Below are 19,947 nucleotides of genomic sequence, written 5' to 3'. Positions count from 1 at the left end.
TTGGCTCTGTGAAGCAACTGTGCTAACCACTGTGCTACCGTGCTGCCCTAACTTAGGTCAGCCTGGCTCCATGGATAGAGAGAAATAGACAGTTTTTTTCTCCTTCAGATCATGGACTTTGTTTCCGAACTGGAAACATTGTGAGGGGTTTTAAGCAAGAAGATAGACGGGAAGGGCTGAATTTTCAGACAGCGGGAGTCAGGAAAATTCCGGCTTGGCCCACTTGGCCAGGGGAGGGCAGAATGGTTGGGCGGGGGGGGGGGGGGGGGGGGGGGGGGGGGTGGTGGGTGGTGGAGTTGTAGAAGAAGGGAGTGGCTGATAACTAGAATTGGGCCCGCTGCCTCTGTAAAGAGTTTGGAGGCAGCCACAGGCTCAGCCAAATGCCGAGGCGGGCTGCTTAAAAGGCAAGTTTTGGTTCTCTGAGGCATCACCTCAGCTGTTATTATAACAGTAAAATCAGCCCTCTAGCCCTCACACCTCAAAGCCCCTCATTCCCACACAATCCCCATGCCTTATCCCTGCCTCACACTTTATTTTCTGAGGGTTCAGGCATCCATTAGTCTGTTGAGACAGCTATGTCCAAGGGAAGATACTGATTGATTGACAGCTCTCTTTCTGTGACCTATTTTTATCAATTTCACAATGTTTACTTAAAGATAAAGAGGAGCCTGTATTTTCTGCTATTACAGAAAGTAATGAATGAATGGCTAGTTTAAAAAAAACATTTTCCACACATGCCATAGTGTTCATTGCCATTGTGTTCATTGGTTCTGTACAGAGCAAATACTGGGTAAATGGGCATGGGAATGCCATAGGTTGGCCTGGAGGGCATGAGGGAATAAGGGGAGTGGGTGGAGGGGAATAGGTTAGCATGGAATGTACGAGGAGCCCGAGGGGTGGGTGGAGTGGTATAGATTGGAATGGAGGGTCTGAGGGGCCTTCGGGTATGGGAGTCTATCATAGATTGGCACAGAGGGTTAGAGGGACCATGAGGGTGGGTGAGTGGCCCCTTGTTTATCGCTCCCAAATTTGCCTCTCTTTTTGTGGTTGTTCTGTAGCTGACAAGGTCCCATGATCTTGGGATCCCTGCCTAAACCCTAAACCCCTCTGACTATCCACCACCATTTTAAAACCGTTTTAATACCTACCCCTTTCACTAATTTATCAATCACCTCTTTCCCTCAGAATCCATTTTTATCTGATTACATTTATACTACCTTCAGATGTTTTCCTCCTCCCCAAACTTAGTCACTCTCCTACAGATACTCACTCACTCACTCAGACACACACACTCACACACACATACACTCACATGCTCTCACTCACTCAGACACACACACTCACACATTATTACACACACACTCTTACACACCAACATTCACTCACTCTCACACTCACTCACTCCGACATGCACACACTCTCACACACATTCACTCAAACACTCACACTCTTACACACACATTCACACTCACTCACTCTGACACACATACACTCTCACACGCACACATTCACAGCTCCAGGGTCCCAGGTTCGATTCCCGGCTTGGGTCACTGTCTGTGCGGAGTCTGCACGTTCTCCCCGTGTCTGCGTGGGTTTCCTCCGGGTGCTCCGGTTTCCTCCCACAGTCACAAAGATGTGCAGGTTAGGTGGATTGGCCATGCTAAATTGCCCCTTAGTGCCCAAAATTGCCCTTTGTGTTGGGTGGGGTTACTGGGTTATAGAACATAGAACAGTACAGCACAGAACAGGCCCTTCGGCCCTCAATGTTGTGCCGAGCCATGATCACCCTACTCAAACCCACGTATCCACCCTATACCCGTAACCCAACAACCCCCCCTTAACCTTACTTTAATTAGGACACTACGGGCAATTTAGGTTATGGGGATGAGTGAACAGTTGAGGCAGGATGATAAGGAGCCGATCGAATATGTTGGATTCCCTTCTCCTTCTTGTGAAGTGAACTGTGGCCCATTGTAGCCAACACGTTGTTCAGGGTAACCGAATCTCACACAAATCTCACCCAGCCTTTCTATTGTTCTCTCTGAGTACATGGCCTTCATTCATGGCAACTTCAGGCCATGTTGACTGCCCATCTACCACAATGAAAAACATTTGTTCTTCGAATGGTCCGGTATAATCTGGATGAACTCTTTTCCGGGGCCCTTTTGGTCATCTCCGTGGGCGTAATTTCATAGAATGTACAGTGCAGAAGGAGGCCATTTGGCCCATCGAGTCTGCACCGGCTCTGTGAAAGAGCACCCTACCTAAGCCCACACCATCCCCATAACCCAGTAACCCCACCAAACACTAAGGGAAATTTTGGGCACTAAGGGGCAATTTATCATGGCCAATCCACCTAACCTGCACATCTTTGGACTGTGGGAGGAAACCGGAGCACCCGGAGGAAACCCATGCAAACACGGGGAGAACGTGCAGACTCTGCACAGACAGTGACCCAAGCCAAGAATCGAACCTGGGACCCTGGAGCTGTGAAGCAATTATCATAACCACTGTGCTACCGTGCTGCCCCAAATGGCGCTGGAGGAGGCAGGTTTCGAATCTTTGCACAAGTCGAAAAGAAACCCACCTTCTCCTCGATTCTGGTATCGACGCTGGCCACCAAAAATAGCTTCTGGCTATCTTCTTCATTCTGACTATCCCACAATGACCTTTGCGAAGATTGTCTAGGACATGTTTCTTAAACAATGGCAAAGTATTGACCCTCATTCCCCAGTGTGCTCCCACAGTCTTTCCACAAAGTACTACATCCATAACGTCCGACAGGAGTAGATTATTTCTAACATCCCTCTTAGCCTGCGGTTGCAGGAATATTATCAGCTTCTTCGAAATAGAAAATATTACCACTTGACCTATTCACTGCTGACTCATTAGGTAAAGGTAATCTAGATAATCCATCAGCAATCCCATGCAGATTTGAATGACGATATTTCATCAGATATATATATCCTGACAACAACTCCCATCTCAGCATCCGGCTCGCTGTTAGAGATGGAATATCGGTGTGGGATCGCACTGTAGTTTTGCCAATGGTCGATGAGCCGTCAGTAAAAGTTAATTTCCATTTATATAGATATTGGTAAAAATGTTTGATTCCAAAAATGATGCCGAGAGCTTCCTTCTTCTCTGTCTGAGCACAGTTCATTTCTGCGTTGTTCAAGCATCTTGACACAAACACTATTGACTTCTTTTCACCACAAGGCATTATGGGCTCCCACCCCATAAGGTGATGTGGTGCAAGTCAATTGCAAGGGTAATTTTGGATTAAAGTGTGTCAGGACTTCTGACTTTAGTAATGCCTCTTTGTCTTGCACCAAGGCCTTCTCGCACTGATCCACCCATTTCCATTTCCTGTTTAGACACAATAGGCGGGATTCTCCCGCCAGGTAGGAGAATCGCCGGGGGTGCGGCACGAATTCCGCCCCTGGTGGCCGCCGATTTCCCCGGCGCGGAGATTCGGCGGGACGGGAATCGTGCCGCGCCGGTCGGCGGCCGCTGGCAGCGCCCCCGCCCCCCCGGCGATTCTCCGACCTGCGATGGGCTGAAGTCCCGCTCGTTCTATGCAGGTCCCGCCGGCGTAAATTGGATTAGGTCCCTTACCGGCGCGACCTGGCGGCGCGGGCAGGCTCCGGGGTCCTGTGTGTGTGGGGGGGGGGGGGGGGGGAGGGGGGGCGTGGGCCGATCTGTCCCCTGGGGGTGCCCCCACGGTGGCCTAGCCCACGATCGGGGCCCACCGGGCGGGCCTGTGCCGTGGGGGCACTCTTTTCCTACGCGCAGCGTGGTCCTCTGTGATGGCCGGTGCGAAGGTGAACCCCCCCTGTGCATACGCAGGGATGACGTCAGCAGTCGCTGCTGCTCCCGCGCATGCCCGGACTACACCGGCTGGCGGAGTCCCCTCGACCCCGGCTAGCGCGGCGCCAAAGGCCTTCCACGCCGGCCGGCGGGGCGCAAACCACACCGGCCTAGCCCCTGAAGGTGCGGAGGATTCCGCACCATTGGGGCGGCCCGATACCAGAGTGGTTCACGCCACTCTGTCCCCGCCGTGATTCCCCCACCCCACCAGGTACGGGAGAACCCCGCCCAATAAATTGTGTAAAGGCTTGGGAATAGTTTCAGGATTAGTGACAAACCTTCCATAATATTTTAATAAGCCCAATAACGATCAAGGTTAATTCACATTTTGAGGTAAAGGTGGCCCAGTTATGGCTTTTACTTTTGACGGTGATTTGTGCAGTCGCTTTGCATCAATAACATGCCCCAGGTATTCAATAGAAGATTTGAAGAATTCACATTTATCATTCTGTACTCGTAGTCCGTAATCCTCTAGTCTCTGGAGTGTAGCATCTAAATTTTAAAGATGCTCTTCTTCATCCTTCCCAGTATCCTCTAAGTAGCGTTGGAGTCCTTCTAGTCCACTTCAAATTTAATCCAGGGCACATTGGAACAACACAGGTGCGGATGTGAAGTTTTTATATCTGAAATGCTCTTTGTGTGTCACTGGATATTGTTGTGAATCTGGATCCACATTTATCTGGAAACACTTTTACAAAAAAAATTTAGAGTGCGTGGGTTTCCTCCGGGTGCTCCGGTTTCCTCCCACAGTCCAAAGATGTGTGGGTTAGGTGGATTGGCCATGATAAATTGCCCTTAGTGTCCTTAAAAAGTAAGGTTAAGGGGGGGGTTGTTGGGTTACGGGTATAGGGTGGATACGTGGGTTTGAGTAGGGTGATCATTGCTCAGCACAACATCGAGGGCCGAAGGGCCTGTTCTGTTCTGTACTGTTCTAATTCTAATTCTAATTATTTTATTTTCCAATTAAGGGGCAATTTAGCGCGGCCAATCCACCTAATCTGCACATCTTTTGGATTGTGGGGGTTAAACCCACGCAGACATGGGGAGAATGTACAAACTCCACACAGACAGTGACCCAGGGTTGGGATTCGAACCCGGTCCTCAGCGCCATAGTCCCAGTGCTAACCACTGTGCCACGTGTTGCTCCCCTGGAGACACACTTTACTGAAATGCTGGCCTCCAGCCAACCCAATAAATAAATCAATTAAAGGCAGAGGGTACATCTCTAAACACAATACCCGATTGATAACGACTTTAAAATCTCCACATATACATACAGAACCAACTTTCTTCATCACAGGTACGATCAGTGTGGCCCAATCACTTGTATCGATGACCCCTGTCTTGACCAGCCTCTCTAATCCTACCTTGACCTTTGGCCTGATGGCATACGGCACTGACCCCGCCTTTGAGCATCTTGCTTGACTTTCATCCCCAATCTTTAGCTTGACTGAGATCTCTTCCATGCTTCCCACCTCTCCATTAAAGACTGGCATGTTTCTTTAAAATCTTGGGTAGACCTGCTTCGGACTCTGACATGAGACTCACCTGGGCCCAGTTTAGCTCGATTCTCTCGAGCCAGGTTCTCCCTATTCGGGCTGGATAGTTACCTTTAATATCGTGCAGGGACAAATCTGCGGTCTGTCCGTTTAGCTGGACATGGACATCAATGCGGCTGGTCAACGAAACCACTCCTCCCAACTATTTTTAAGTATTTCTTTGACAGTTTTAAGGTGACGTGTCATAGGTTCCCTTGGTATTCAGTTCCTGGAACGAATGAAATGGACGCTCAAATGTCCAGCTCCATTTTCACTGGTTGTCTGTCCGGTAAAAGATTGCTCCAGTAACGGTTTGTTGTGCCACAGTAGGGGTCTTGCAAAACTGCCCTTGCTCTCAATTAATTGTTGCATGGTATTTCCTACTTTGCTTGCTGTGCACAGTTGAGGGAGCGCTGTTGGAGGATTCTCACATCCTTCCTCCCTGCAAATCTACAACCCTGGCTGGTACCCTCACATAATCTCCTCCGCCCACACTCTCACACTCCTCCCCCCCCCACACTCTCACACTCCTCCCCCCCCCACACTCTCACACTCCTCCCCCCGCCCACACTCTCACACTCCTCCCCCCCGCCCACACTCTCACACTCCTCCCCCCCGCCCACACTCTCACACTCCTCCCCCCACACTCTCACTCTCCTCCCCCCCCACACTCTCACTCTCCTCCCCCCCCACACTCTCACTCTCCTCCCCCCTCCCACACTCTCACTCTCCCCCCCTGCCCACACTCTCACACTCCTCCCCCCCCCCCACACTCTCACTCTCCTCCCCCCCTCCCACACTCTCACTCTCCCCCCCTGCCCACACTCTCACACTCCTCCCCCCCGCCCACACTCACACTCCTCCCCCCCGCCCACACTCTCACACTCCCCCCCCCCCCCCCCCCACTGCACATCACCTCAGTCTCTCTCTCTTTCTCCCCCCCCCACACTCTCCCATTCTCACAATCTCGCTCACCTCTCTCACCTGGGTGTCTTCAAGGCAGTTCCCTGCCTCACTGGCCGTCTCCTGGTGACTGAGGCTTGATTAGGGGTGTTGTCTCACGCCTCACTGTTGCCTGCCCTCCCTGGTCTGGTTGCAAACCTGCTCGTCCTCCAAAACATAAACCGGCAAAACCTCAGCAGCCTCTACCTCTCCCTCCTCCCCATTGGGTCCTCAGTTTAACATCTCATCCACGAGATAGCACCTCTGATAAACTCCCTTGGCGCGGAACCGATGTGGTAGCTGATGTGTTGGGTAAGCTGGGTCTATGTGGACTGCGTTTGATGCAGTGTAGAGAGAGACAGGCTTCCAACACTTGAAGAAATGCAATACGATTTTATTGAACAACTAACTATATTACATGCTTAACTGTGGGTTGACACTATGCTGACTTGACTGGAGACCTGAGGCTAGCCTGACCAGACTAACTGACTACCACATGGTGTTTGTTCTGGCTGCTGCTCACGGGCTCTGACTGTCTCAGAGGCTGCATCCCGAGAGAGCGGGAAAACTGGTGCCCTCTGGCTTTATAGTGGTCGTGTCCTGTCTGGTGATTGGCTGCTGTGTTCTGTGTGCTCACTGGTCATCCTGTGTGTCAATCACTGCCTGTCTGCACTCCATCATATACCTATTGGACACCACAAGCTGGCATGAGCCACTGGCAGCAATGGCATTGCCATTGTAGTCGAGGAGCTGGCAGGCCGGTGGAAGAATGCTTGGTCTGACGCGGATGGTGTCGAGGTCAGACTTTGAAATGAGGTTTTGCTGAAGTGCCGGTGTCCAGCTTGAAAAGTATGTGAGCCTTGTTAACCATAAGGGTGGCACACCACTCGTCGTCCGGATCAATGCTCAGGATTGGGAGTTGTTTGACCATCGTTGAGAAAGGCAGCGCATGGGGCAGCACGGTAGCATGGTGGTTAGCATAAATGCTTCACAGCTCCAGGGTCCCAGGTTCGATTCCCGGCTGGGTCACTGTCTGTGTGGAGTCTGCACGTCCTCCCGTGTGTGCGTGGGTTTCCTCCGGGTGCTCAGGTTTCCTCCCACAGTCCAAATATGTGCGGGTTAGATGGATTGGCGATGATAAATTGCCCTTAGTGTAAGGTTAATGGGGGGATTGTTGGGTTACGGGTATAGGGTGGATATGTGGGTTTGAGTAGGGTGATCATTGCTCGGCACAACATCGAGGGGCCTGTTGTGTGCTGTACTGTTCTATGTTCTATGCTTGGTGATGATGCCCACCCGGAATGGGGATTTGAGGCCCTCAGCGTTGGGATCTGGTAGACTGTCGGGGTCGGAGTCTGTCACGGGTTGCTGTATTGATCGGATGCTCCTGCGCTGTGGCTGGGATCGCTGTGTGCTGGGCAGTGGAGCAGATGTGCAAAGGGCTGGATAGTGGCCAAACTTGCCACACTGGAGACAGCGTCGAGATTTTGACGGACATTGCCGCTTTAAATGGGCGGAGCCACAATTGGAACACGTCATGACGCCGACATCAGGACATTCCGTGTGCCACCGCGCATGCGCAGTGTGGTCGAACGACGTGCGCACTTCCGCAGGCTGGTCATCGGTCTCGCCATATCCTCGGTCATGGCGCGCATGCGCTGGAGCCCGGGAAAAGCACACAAAATGGCCATTCTCATCCAGACCTGGATGTATATTATGACAGTAGCCTTGATTTATCTTTATAAGCCAAGCTCTGGGGTGGGATTCGAACCCAGAACCTTGCAATTCAGTGTGCTACCAACTGAGCGACAGCTAATGCATATATGGAAGACTGGCAAAGCTGGAGTTGTTCTTCTTAGAACAGAAGAGGTTAAAAGGAGATTTGTCAAAGGTGTCCAAAATCATGGGCGGTTTTTAATGGGTTAATAAGGCAACACTTTTTCTGGTATAGAAGAATCAGTAACTAGAAGACACAAGTTTTAGATAGTTGATGAAGGAGGTGAATGAGGAAACCCAGCAGAGTTGTTGTAGAACATAGAACAGTACAGCACAGAACAGGCCCTTCGGCCCTCGATGTTGTGCCAAACAATGATCACCCTACTTAAACCCACGTAACCCGTATACCCATAACCCAACGATCCCCCCATTAACCTTACACTATGGGCAATTTAGCATGGCCAATCCACCTAACCCGCACATCTTTGGACTGTGGGAGGAAACCGGAGCACCCGGAGGAAACCCACGCACACACGGGGAGGACGTGCAGACTCCACACAGACAGTGACCCAGCCGGGAATCGAACCTGGGACCCTGGAACTGTGAAGCATTGATGCTAACCACCATGCTACCGTGAGGTTGTGATCTATGATATGCTGGCTGAAAGGGTGGTGGAAACGGATTCAGTAGTGTCATTCCATAGAGAATTGGGAGGGAAAAGATACAGAGGTCTGAAGGGGGGGTGGGGTCACGGAACGCAGGGACGATTGGGTCATACAGAAACGTTAACTGTTTCACTCTCTCCACAGATGCCACCTGACCCCTGCTGAGTTCTTCCAGAATGTTCAGTTTATTTCGAGGATTAATGGGACAGCTTTACCAAAGAGAAATAGTCTTGACAAAATCTGATTGGCACATTAAAAGTCGTGATTCTGTTGACGGGTGTGGTGAATGTAACATGATAATTCACACTATATCTTTGTAAGTGCAGTAGTGTTATCTGACCACTAGGGGGAGTAGCTCTGGGAATGCTCAGGAGCTTGTACAGGGCTCCATCCTTGGCTCCGCCCACGACTCCTCCCCCTAGTGCTGCTGTATAAATACCCTTGTCCAGAGTCAGCCTGCAGGTTCACTGAGAGTTCATCAACGGGTATCAGGCTGGCTCTGTAGTAAGTCGATTAAAGCCTATATTCATATTGGAAACACGTGTCTGGTGAATTGATGGTTCCATCAATTTAATCGACTTGAGAACAGTCAAGATCGATCATGGAATCAGCCCTCAAGCCTGGACGCCTGGAACTCGACCCGCAGGATGCAGAGGCTAAAGAAATCTTCTCCCACTGGCTGCGGTGCTTCAAGGCCTACCTGGCAGAAGCGAGCACAGCCGAAACTACAGAGGGTCAGAAGTTAAGTCTACTGCACGCGAGGGTGAGCCACAGAATCTCTACGCAACTAAACTCGGCCGGTTCATATACTGCAGCGCTAGCGGTACTCGATAAGAAATATGTAAGTCCCATTAACGAAGTTTACGCACGCCATGTGTTCACGACTCGCCGCCAGCGGCCTACAGAACCACTCGCCGAATTTGTAAGGGAACTCAATAATTTGTCCAATGACTGTAATTATCAAGCGGTTACCGCGGCTGAACACAGAGAACTTGCTGTACGCGATGTTTTTGTAGCGGGCCTCAGGTCTAACTATGTGCGCCAATGACTGCTGGAAAAGGGGGCCCAAGACTGAGAAACGACTGTGGAAGCTGCTACCATGATGGAGGTCTCCTTCCGTAGCCTTAACTCGTTCCCCGCGGACCCCGCGACCCAATCATGGGCCCCCGACCAGCGACTCCCCCAGGCTTGTGCTATGCGGCCGCCCAGCCACCATGCTGCCCCAGCCAGCCACTATGCTGCTCCAGCCAGCCACTATGCTGCTCCAGCCACCATGCTGCCCCAGCCAGCCACTATGCTGCTCCAGCCAGCCACCATGCTGCCCCAGCCACCATGCTGCCCCAGCCAGCCACTATGCTGCTCCAGCCAGCCACTATGCTGCTCCAGCCTGCCATTTCTGCGGCCAGAACCAGCACCCGCGGCAGCACTGCCCAGCCCGCAACGCGACCTGCAGCAGCTGCGGGTGAAAAGGCCATTACGCGAGAGTGTGCCTCGCTAAAAGGGCCCCAGCTTCCAACTCCCCAGCGGCATGAAGTAATCGCTCCCCTCACCCGCAGGCCCGCGGGGCCCGAAACGCTGCGGCCTGTGCCCCGACTCTGCCCCCTCCAGCCACGTGCGATCCATGGGGGCCGCCATCTTGGCAAACCTCCACCACGCGGCCGGCCACGTGCGACTCATGGGGGCCGCCATCTTGGATGCCATCTTCCTTGCCGCCCGCCACGTGCGATCCACAGGACTGACCTGCATCTCTGCGCTCGGACAACTCATCGGAAGAATACGACTATGAACTCAGAGGGCAGTCATCACGGGGCCACTCCAGCACAGCTGATCGAGCCGCCGACTACCCGCAACTCAGCGCAGTCACCCTGGACCAATCGCGCCCGAAGCAGCTGCGAAACTCGATGGCAGAGGTCCAAATCAACGGGTACAAAACGCCATGCCTCTTCGACTCCGGGAGCACTGAGAGCTTCATACATCCAGACCTGGTAAGATGCTGTTCGCTCCCCGTTTTCCCCGTGCAGCAAACTATCTCGCTCGCTTCAGGCTCCCATTCCATCCAGATCCAGGGGCGCACCGCCGCGACACTCACAATCCGAGGCGCTAGCTACTCAAAATTCAAACTCTACGTTTTGCCCGACCTCTGCGCGCCACTCTTATTAGGCCTAGACTTTCAATGTAACCTCCAAGAGCCTCACCCTCAGCTTCGGCGGCCCCTGCCCCCACTCACTATCTGCAGCCTCGCTACGCTGCGAATCCCCCCCCCCCCTCTCTTCGCCAATCTCACGAAGGACTGTAAACCCGTAGCCACTCGTAGCAGGCGGTACAGCCTGCAGGATAGGGTATTTATCAGAGCAGAGGTCCGAAGGCTTCTCAGTGAGGGGATTATAGAGGCCAGCAATAGTCCCTGGAGAGCTCAGGTGGTGGTCGTTAAGACCGGGGAAAAATTCCGCATGGTTGTCGACTATAGTCAGACCATAAATAGATTTACGCTCCTCGACGCGTATCCCCTCCCCAGGATTGCAGACATGGTAAACCAGATCGCCCAGTACCGGCTCTTTTCCACGGTGGATCTGAAGTCTGCATACCACTAGCTCCCAATCCGCCCGGAGGACCGCCACTACGCGACATTCGAGGCCGATGGTCGCCTCTTCCATTTCCTCCGGGTCCCTTTCGGCGTCACTAATGGGGTCTCGGTGTTCCAACGAGCAATGGACCGAATGGTGGACCAGTACGGGCTGCGGGCCACGTTTCGGTACTTAGGACAATGTTACCATCTGCAGCTATGACCAGCAGGACCATGGCGCCAACCTCCACCGTTTGCTCCAGACGGCACAGAAACTGAATCTCACGTATAACAAGGAGAAATGCGTTTTCCGCACAACCAGACTAGCCATCCTCGGCTATGTCGTGGAAAATGGAGTCCTGGGCCCAGACCCGGACCGCATGCGCTCCCTCTTAGAACCCCCCCTCCCCCATTGCCCCAAGGCCCTCAAACGGTGCTTGGGTTTCTTTTCCTACTACGCCCAGTGGGTCCCTCAATATGCGGACAAAGCCCGCCCACTCTTTAGGGCCACACAATTTCCCCTGTCAGCCGAGGCACGCCAGGCCTTCAACTGCATCAAGGAGGACATCGCCAAAGCGGTCATGCGGGCGGTGGATGAATCCACTCCATTTCAGGTAGAGAGCGACGCCTCAGAGGTAGCTCTTGCAGCCACTTTAAATCAGGCAGGGAGACCAGTCGCATTTTTCTCCCGTACCCTCTCCGCTTCAGAACTCCGACACACCTCAGTCGAGAAAGAAGCACAAGCCATTGTGGAGGCTATCCGTCACTGGAGGCACTACCTCGCAGGTAGGAGGTTCACCCTCATCACCGACCAAAGATCGGTTGCCTTCATGTTCGACAATTCGCAAAGGGGCAAAATTACAAACGACAAAATTCTGAGGTGGAGGATCGAACTCTCCACCTACAATTACGACATTAAGTATCGACCCGGGAAGCTCAACGAGCCTCCGGATGCCCTATCCCGCGGGACATGCGCCAGCGCGCAGATTAACCGATTGAAAGTCATCCACAATGACCTCTGTCACCCGGGGGTCACCCGGCTCGCCCACTACATCAGGGCCCGAAACCTGCCTTTCTCCAACGAGGAGGTAAAAGCGGTCACCAGGGACTGCCCGATCTGTGCGGAATGCAAACCGCACTTCTATAGACCAGACAGGGCCCACCTGGTCAAGGCTTCTAGGCCCTTTGAACGCCTCGCGATTGATTTCAAAGGGCCACTCCCCTCAACTAACAAGAACTTTTACTTTTTAAACGTCGTAGACGAGTTCTCCCGTTTCCCATTTGCTATCCCGTGCCCCGACATGACCTCCCACAGTCATTAAGGCCCTGCATAACATCTTCACCCTGTTTGGTTTCCCCAGCTACGTACACAGCGACCGGGGTTCATCCTTCATGAGCGACGAGCTGCGTCAGTACCTGCTCGACAAGGGAATTGCCTCGTGCAGGACTACCAGCTACAGCCCCAGGGGGAACGGGTAGGTGGAGAGGGAGAACGCGACGGTCTGGAAGACCGTCCTACTGACCCTCCGGTCTAGAAAGCTCCAAGCCTCCCAGTGGCAGGAAGTCCTCCCAGACGCGCTTCACGCTATTAGGTCCCTTTTGTGCACAGCGACCAATCAGACCCCTCACGAGAGGCTCTTCATTTTTTCCAGGGGCACTTCCACGGGGGTCTCACTTCCGGCATGGCTGAGGACACCGGGCCCCGTACTCCTGAGGAAACACGTCAGGGCACACAAAACCGACCCCCTTGTTGAAAAGGTGCGCCTGCTCCACTCCAACCCCCAGTACGCATTCGTCGAGTTCCCTGACGGCCGTCAGGACACAGTTTCCCTCCGGGATCTGGCACCCGCCGGATCCAGTGCCCCTCTACCCCCACAGAAGGACCTCTCACCCTACGCCCCATGCTGCCGCCCCCTCGCGCTCCCGAGCCCGCGAGCTCGCTCCACCAGTTCCGCGCCGGCCAGCGCCCCCAGTCCCCGGTCGATCCAGGAGAGTATGAAGCTCGGATACAACCATCCCTGGAGTCCGCCATCGTACCCCAGCACATCATGTTACATTCACCACAACGGGTAACATCTCCTGGGAGATAGTAAGGCATAACTGAAGCTTCAATTTGAAATGTCGTCTCTGTTTTTCCATGGGAGGCGGAGATGGGAGTCCGTGGAGTCGGCAATACCGCAGGCGATAGGCAATAACGTTGGGAGAGAGTGACTGGCTGTAGTCTGGTGTGTGTGAATCCTGAAGTTTCAACAGTGCGTCATGGCACATATTAAGAGAAAGGCAGTTTTGTGGTTGCATTTGATGCAATATCATATTTAGCCCTGAGTTCCTGCGCATGAAGATGATGTTTAATTAGAAACTGTATAATTGACCCAAAGGGACTGTTGGAGCTTGTTATATATTGTGCCGTGCAAATTGCTTGTTCCCGCTTTGCATCGTGAATGAGCAGATACAGGCTTAAGCTGCTTATTACCATCAGTACGTTGAGTTGGCTACGACATGACTCATATGGGCTACGCTTGAGGACCAGCGAATTGTTGGAGTGGACATAACTCCATACACCATGAATCCCAGTGCAGACATTGATGAAATAGGAAGAGACTGGGAGTCATTTGATTTGAATGATAAATATAGAACGGCCAACGTTGAATCAGTTTCCCAATATAAAACTCTCACCCTTGTCTTCAAGGTGTATAAAATCCAATATTGCCTGTAATATGCTATTGCTTAAAGCTTAAAATGACCTCCACTCTGTCAGGGTACAATTTACCCTGCTTAATACAACTAAATGATTGATCACACAACTCCTATTCAGCGTGTTGTAGAGCACATGAAACACCTTAACATAGAACTTGACTGCGCAAAATGTTGGATGGCAATTTGCGCACAGCAAGACTCCACAACGGATCCACAGCTACACTGATCAGGAGGCCATCATGTCCATCCTGTCGGTAAAATAGCCATCCGGCCTAATCCCACTTGGTCTGTCGCCCTCTGTTTTAGGCACCTCAAGTGTACACTAAAGTATTTTTTAAACAACAATAAAAGTATTTATTGAAGTAGAAGAAAGGATAATGAAACACTCCAAAGAACAAAATGAAACACTACAAAGAACAATCTTATATTTTTGCACATGAACAGTAAGCACTCAGTCCCTCAAAGACTGGAAAACCAAGAGCATCCATTCCCCCCCCCCCCCCCCCCCCCCCCGTAATCCTAACCTCTATTGAAATCCTTCCAATTCCCAAACCACAACCATAAAACTATTGGTCAAATGCAGCAGGTGACTACCACACTGAAATGAAAATCGCTTATTGTCACGAGTAGGCTTCAATAAAGTTACTGTGAAAAGCCCCTAGTCGCCATATTCCGGCGCCTGTTCAGGGAGGCTGTTACGGGAATCAAACCGTGCTGCTGGCCTGCCTTGGTCTGCTTTCAAAGACAGCTCTTTAGCCCTGTGCTAAGCAGCCCCTTAGGGCCACTGTAGGCCACTGTGTAGCCTAAGTGACCAGGACTTGGAAATAGTCTTCAGTTCAGTGAAGAAAACAACCTGTTGCACAAACTGGCTTTTTTGCGTTCAACACGTTATCTCTTGTTTCGCTTTTTCCTGAGTTTGGCACATGTAAAATTACTCTCTCTTGTTGTTGCTTCTTCAACATCTCATCTAGCCTTCTTCCTGGCTCACAGCACTCTGCCTGCTAAATGTGTCAATTGAAAAGAACAGCCTGTTCCATATTGCCACAGAATGCCGACAGTACAGAAGGAGGCCATTCAAACCCATCATCAGCATCAACCCGCTGAAAGAGCTCTCTACCCAGTCCCATTCCCCGCCAGGTCCCCGTAACTCCACTCCAATCCACCTAACCTGCACATCTCTGGACTGTGGGAGGAAAGCAGAGCACCCGGAGAGAACCCACGCAGACACGGGGAAAATGTGCAAACTTCACACATGTCAGTCCTGTTCTCTCCTTTTTAAAAAAGAAATTTAGAGTAGCCAATTCATTTTTTTCAATTAAGGGGCAATTTAACATGGTCAACCCATCTACCCTGCACATCTTTGGGTTGTGGGGGCGAAACCCAGGCAAACACGGGGAGAATGTGCAAACTCCACACGGACAGTGACCCAGAGCCGGGATGGAACCTGGCACCTCGGCGCCGTGAGGCAGCAGTGCTAACGGCTGCGCCACCGTGCTGCCCCCCTGTTCTTTCCTGTTCCTTCCTTTCTCTCAGCTGTTACCTGGACATGGTTTACAAAATACACGGCAGTTTGATTTGGGTACACGGAGGGAGAATTCAAAATGTCCAAATTACCTAACAGCATGTCTTTCAGGACTTGTGGGAGGAAGCCGGAGCACCCAGAGGAAACCCGCGCAGACACGGGGAGAACGTGCAGACTCCGCACAGACAGTGACCCAAGCCGGGAATCGAACCTGGGACCCTGGAGCTGTGAAGCAACAGTGCTCACCACTGTGCCACTGAATACCAGCTGATCCCATCATTTAACATAGTTAAATTTCATAATTTGAGAATGCAGAGACATAACCAGACCAGGGGCTGGTTTAGCTCACAAGGCTAAATCGCTGGCTTATAAAGCAGACCAAGCAGGCCAGCAGCACGGTTCGATTCCCGTACCAGCCTCCCCGGACAGGCGCCGGAATGTGGCGACTAGGGGCTTTTCACAGTAACTTCATCGAAGCCTACTCGTGACAATAAGCGATTTTCATTTTTCATTTTTCATAAGAGTGCCTGGGGAATAACACCTTGAACCTTTCTCGCTCACACTCACTCTCAGCTATGGCCGCTGTTGATTATCACCAGGATCAGTGCATGGCATGAGCAGTTCACAACTCAACATCATGACACCATCGTGCGTGCACACTATTATTTCCTTTGCGGGCTCCTTGAGGACACACTGCCCAAACAGTCATGGTCAGCCTGTGCAAACATGGAATAGTGGGTCTGCAGAGCAGCCAATTTCCTGGCTGCGTCAGATCTCAGTGGGAAGCTCAACGTCGAAGATGTTGGGTGTAGCTCAATGGGCCACACTCTTGTCAGAAGGATGTGGTTTCAACTTCCACTCCAGGTGCTGGAATACATAAGCTGACACTGCAATACTGAAGTGAGACTGTCGGAGGAGCTGAAGCCTTGCTTGACCTTTCAGACGTTTGTACAAGATCCCGTGACCCTATTTCAAAGGTGTCATGGTGCGTCAGTCTCTGAAAGTAAGCGCTCAGGTACCGCAGGCGGTAAAGAAGGCAAATGGTATGTTGATCTTCGCAGCGCGAGGATTTGAGTATAGGATAGAAATGTTAGATAGATAGAACAGTACAGCACAGAACAGGCCCTTCAGCCCTCGATGTTGTGCCGAGCAATGATCACCCTACTTAAACCCATGTAACCCGTATACCCGTAACCCAACAATCCCCCCATTAACCTTACACTACGGGCAATTTAGCATGGCCAATCCACCTAACCTGCACATCTTTGGACTGTGGGAGGAAACCGGAGCACCCGGAGGAAACCCACGCACACACGGGGAGGACATGCAGACTCCACACAGACAGTGAACCAGCCGGGAATCGAACCTGGGACCCTGGAGCTGTGAAGCATTGATGCTAACCACCATGCTACCGTGAGGCCCCGTGTTGTACTGCAATTGTACAGGGCATCGATGAGGCCACACCTGGAGTATTGTGGGCAGTTTTGGTGTCCTTATCTGAGGGAGGATGTTCTTGCGATGGAGGGAGTGCAGCGATGGTTTACCAGGCTGATTCCTGAGATGGCGGGACTGTCAGATGAGGAGAGACTAAATGGGTTAGGATTATATTCATTGGAGTTTAGAAGAGTGAGAGGGGATCTCATAGAAACTTATAAAATTCCAACAGGATTAGACAGGGTAGATTCAGAAAGAATGTTCCCGATGGTGGGGGGAGTCCAGAACTAGGGGTCATAGTTTGAGGATAAGGGGTAAACCTTTTAGGAAAGAGGTGAGGAGACATTTCTTCACCCAGAGTAGTGGAATTCAGTACCACAGAAAGTAGTTGAGGACAAAGCGTTGTGCTCTTGGGGCTAAAGGGATCAATGGATATTGGGGGGGGGGGACAGGATCGGGGTATTGAACTTGATGATTAGTATGATCATAATAAATGGCGGAACAGGCTCGAAGGGGCGAATGGCCTCCTGTTTTTATTTTCTACGTACATTTTGATGTAAAGATGCTGCCTGACCAATGTTGTTCTCGAAGTTACAGGAGTGACTACAATTGAAAAGGACTTCATTAGCTGTGAAGGATGTTAAGACATCAAGTTAGATGCTGCATGAATGCAAATTTTTCTTTTGCATGTTTCACCAAGATCTGGGGACAGTACAAAAGCAGCAATGGGCCAGAGAAGCAGCGTAAACAGTAGCCGAAACCGGAGCACCCGGAGGAAACCCACACAGACACGGGGAGAATGTCTGTGCAGAGTTTGCACAGTCACCCGAGGTCAGAATTGAGCCCCTGGTGCTGTGAGGCAGCAGTGCTAACCACTGTGCCACCCCAGTTTCAATTTGTACATTCTGTGGCTGCAATGCTGGTGATGTGGCTCCAGCTTTTATAACTCACTTCATACTCCACTCGGGCGGCACAGTGGTTAGCACTGCTGCCTCACAGCGCCAGAGAGCCCGGGTTCAACTCCAACCTTGGGTGACGGTGTGGAGTTTTCACTTTCTCCCCGTGTCTGCGTGGGTTTCCTCCGGGTGCTCCGGTTTCCTCCCATAGTCCAAAGATGTGCGGGTTAGGTAGATTGGCCATGATTAATTGCCCCTTAAGTATCCAAAAGATTAGGTGGGGTTATGGAGATAGAGTGAGGACTTGGGCCAAGCTAGGGTGTTCTTTCTGAGGGTCGGTCCAGACTCGATGGGCCGAATGGCCTCCTTTTGCACAATAGGATTCCACATGGACACATGACTGAATTCGACCATGTGAGAAAGAAAGAGAGTGTGCGCGTGTACTTTATACTAAAGATTGAACTTTGCGTAGAAACCACTCCAATTAGCTGCACGGTCAGCCGAGTGTAATCTTTTGTGCTCCAATATATAATGCGTGTGCATTTTGAAAATAAATGCAGAGTAAGATCTTTCAAATCCCGTTTGACACGATGATATTTACTGAGGAGTGGGGGGGCATTTGCTTGGAAGCTTCAGCTATTAGCAACGAAGGAATTAAATGTCACAAAACAGAAGTTTCAAGAAGAAAGTCACTTGATGTGTGCAGGTTCAGAAGTTAGTCGATTCTTCTGTCAAAGGAGAATGTGCTTTGAATCTTTAACTTCCATCATGGACAGTTCTGAAGGTTCTCAACGTTCTCGCTTGTCAGTTTTTCCTTCGAGTAATCAACTGTTTGATTAACATTTTACTCTTGAAACTCTGATTCCTGCACAGAATTTGAATCGTTCTCCTTATCGGACTCTGAACAGTGAACAAAAGAATTGAACATTCCCACTTTTTCTGTTGCTGGATTGAGTTTTCATGTGAGGACTCTCCTGGGGAAGCTGTTTGAGGTACCTGTGCTCTTTTAAATGTCTTCGCCCGAATATCATGCCCATGGGGTTATTTTGTGGTATGCCCACGGTCTCCGTTCCACTTACCAGCCTGCTGGCCATGAAGGAGAGTTTCTTGAATTTACCCTTCTGTTGCACAAGGTCGATATTTCCACCTGTTTGCATTACCCGCACACCAGTACCTAAAATCAGCTGATAGAGGATCATGGGAGGTGTCCCTTTAAGAAAATGTTTTTGTCTCATCACATGGCTTCAGTGATGTCATTGTGTGGGTGGAGCTGGGCTGTGGCTCTGAGTTTTACTTTCGCTTTGGTTTGGAGCTGGATGTTGCTGTGAGTTTTTACTCTCGTTTTCACATTTGGCTGCTGTACTCGGACAGTGACGTATCTTGGCCTGTCTCTCTATTTTCAATTTTAAGAGTTATTCCAAGGAAGAAGCCCAATGATTATATTTACCTGCTGTTTTTGGTAAAATGGGTTTTTTTGGTTTATGGGATCTTGTTATTAAATTGGAACAGTTAAAGGGGGAATTCATTAAGGGTTATACATAAATTACTGTAGCAGTGTGGGGTATTTATGTTTGTAGTTGATAAAAATGCTTACTGTGTTTATAAAAATGTTAACTAAATTCGTAGAATATAGCTTATTTTTTGATTAAAAGCACCTGAGACCTTGTTGAATAGCAACTGAACGGCATGCTCTTGTGCTCATCGTTACCAAAATCAATAAACAGTTGTAGGTCAGGTCAACTCCATGATATATTTTGGAGTTTTTTAAACCCTGGCCCATAACAAAACACAGAAGTGAAGGGTTCCTGGCAGAGAAACGACTGCAGGTCCAAAGATTTCTGAAGGTAGGAAATATTGTTTGAATTGTGTTTATTTTGTTGTTACCTTCTGAATGAACAGCTTCCACCTTCACTGGCTCAGGAATATCCTCGGCATCTATTGGCGGGTGAGGTCACCAACTCAAGAGGTCCCGGAGTACCCGAGTTCCATCAGCGAGCACTAGTTTCTAAGACAGCGATGTCTGTGTTGGCCCAGCCACATTCATTGGATGGATGCCGGTTGTATAACCAAAGACCTTGGGCTGGATTCTCCGTTTCTGAGACCA

This window comes from Scyliorhinus canicula, chromosome 15, assembly GCF_902713615.1.
Source record: "Scyliorhinus canicula chromosome 15, sScyCan1.1, whole genome shotgun sequence".
Lineage (NCBI taxonomy): Eukaryota > Metazoa > Chordata > Chondrichthyes > Carcharhiniformes > Scyliorhinidae > Scyliorhinus > Scyliorhinus canicula.
This window is presented reverse-complemented; position numbering follows the sequence as displayed.